General features: G+C 34.5%; 1 non-coding gene across 1 annotated transcript; it reads left to right on the top strand.

Moving 5' to 3' along the window:
- Window positions 1–985: 985 nt before the first annotated feature.
- On the top strand, window positions 986–1091 carry LOC121973897. Its single transcript, XR_006109805.1, has one exon. It is a non-coding gene; the product is annotated as a small nucleolar RNA R71 (small nucleolar RNA).
- The last annotated feature ends 1260 nt before the right edge of the window (window positions 1092–2351 follow it).

Here is a 2351-nt window from a genome sequence, read left to right as displayed (position 1 = left end):
TACACATTCTTCCATATCATCATCATCAACACATACATCAAAAAATAAACCAACATCTATGTCCTCAATAGGAGAATCAATAACAAGAGGATCAATAACTTCACTTGCAGTTTTAAGTTGATCTACCACATCACATTCATCATCTGAAAATTCAATGTCACTATAACACCTTATAAAATTTTGAGGTAGATCTGAAAACTTATTTACCACTACATTATCAATAAAATCCTCATCTGAAAAATCTTCATCTTCATATATATTTAAAAATCTACACTCAACCATATTAGTGTCACAGGATTTGCCGAAGTCTTTATTTTCATTTACCCCCACTAACCTTTGTGGAAAAGGAACCCTTAGTGAAGGTCCCGGGAAAGACTGAACTCCCTTTTTCCCAAATTCCCTTTGGGCTTTTGGAGGAGGTCCAACTTGCTTATCTAATGTTGGTGTGATTAATCGTTGAGGGAAAGGTACTTCTGGCCTTTGGGAATTTCCTAGATAAATGGAATTGAGTTCTTGTGATCTTCTATTATTCTTCTCCTCAATTCTAAACATGTCATTCTTCAGAAGTTCTTCATGATTTTTGCCACTTCTCAACCCCACATCATCACACTTTTCATTGGATCTTGACTGTGTAGGAGGGGGATCTTCTTTAAACCATTTTGAAACAATACTATCAAGCTTTGCCCCCAAATGTTTGAACTCCTCACTCTGTGACTTGTGAATTTCAACATTTTTAGGTGGTTGAATTTCATTTTGTTTGACAGGCTCTCTTACATTTATGGCTTTCACTTCTTGAATATCTGAGGGAAATTCCATCCAACTTTTGTTCGACCATTCACGGAGGTTCAATGTCACTTGATCAATTAACGAATAAGCTTCATCTACACTTTTGTCCATAAAAGAACCTCCAGCTGATGAATCCAATAAAGTCTTGTCTGAGAAAGAAATTCCCCCATAGAATATGTGCAAAATCAACCATTTTTCAAAACCATGATGAGGGCACTGTCTTTGAAGACTCTTGAATCTATCCCATGCTTCAAATAATGATTCTCCATATGCCTGAGCAAAATTTGTTATGCAATTCCTCATATACACCGTTCTACTTGGAGGGAAAAAATGATTCAGAAATTGCTTCTCCAATTGTTCCCAACTTGTGATGCTTTGAGGACAGAGAGAATATAGCCAAGTCCTTGCTTTATCCTTGATACTGAAAGGAAATGTCATCAATCGAACTGCATTTGCTGATACTCCTTCGCATTTCACCAAATCACAAATCTCTAAAAATGTTTCAAGATGCAGATAAGGACTTTCTGATACTTCTCCTCCAAATTTGTGACCTTGTATCATGAAAATTATCTCTGGGTCTAGTTGGAAACTTTCTGCTTCAATTTGAGGTTGCACAATGGGAGATAAAAATCTTGCAGAAAAGGGTGTAGAAAAATTTCTCATGGGCCTGCTTGACATGTTAGTGCTCATGGATATTCAAGAAGAAAAAGAAAATTATCAAGAATCAAAAACAAGAAATAAAATGCAATATGAAAAGCAAGAAAGCAAATGCAGAATTTAAATTGCAAGAAAGAAAGTGCATAATGAAAACAAGAAAGAAAAGATAAAAGGAAAAAGAAAAATATCTAGAATAATTCATATGCTAAAAATTGCAAGATATGTTTACAAAAGAAAATAAGAAAGAAACTAGATCAAAAGAGAAAACAGAGAAAAGTTAGATTAGAGTGCTAGAAATCAAGAATGCAAAGTTAGAATTAGAATTAGAATTGCAACAAAAAGAATTGTCAAGAATGTTATTCAAGAAAAGAAAAGCTTATAGAAACAGGATTCTAAAGTTACAACTATGAAAATGTAAAGAAAGAAAGAAAAGTTATGTTTAGTCTAACTCAATTGATAATTTCTAATGTTATAGCGCAGTCCCCGGCAACGGCGCCAAAAACTTGTTCGCTCTCTGCAAGTGTACGGAAATGTCGCAAGTAATATAAAAGATTATCGTATCCACAGGGACTGGAATAAGCACTAGAAATGTCTCAATGCGAATTAGCTAAACAACTATCCAATCGTTTCAAAAGCAAAGTAAAGGTAAACAAATCTAATTTTAAAGATCAACAAACAAGAGTCTAGTGTTTTGGGTTATGATAAAGGGAGATTCTAGGAGTTTCGATTTCTTTGTAAGATTTCTTGAATGTAAATGGTTCACCAATTCTTATCCCTCAATTGCCAAACATGTAAAAAGTTGTCGGTTCTCTCTTGCAATAGACAACCGGCTAAGGACTGAGAAATGTATCTAAGTAGGATTAATTAGACATGAACCTACATTGTCCTTACACAGAAGCGCACCTATT

The sequence above is a fragment of the Zingiber officinale genome, chromosome 4A, assembly GCF_018446385.1.
Source record: "Zingiber officinale cultivar Zhangliang chromosome 4A, Zo_v1.1, whole genome shotgun sequence".
Taxonomy (NCBI): domain Eukaryota; kingdom Viridiplantae; phylum Streptophyta; class Magnoliopsida; order Zingiberales; family Zingiberaceae; genus Zingiber; species Zingiber officinale.
Note: the sequence above shows the minus strand (reverse complement) of the source record. Positions and strands in the feature narration are given on the sequence as shown.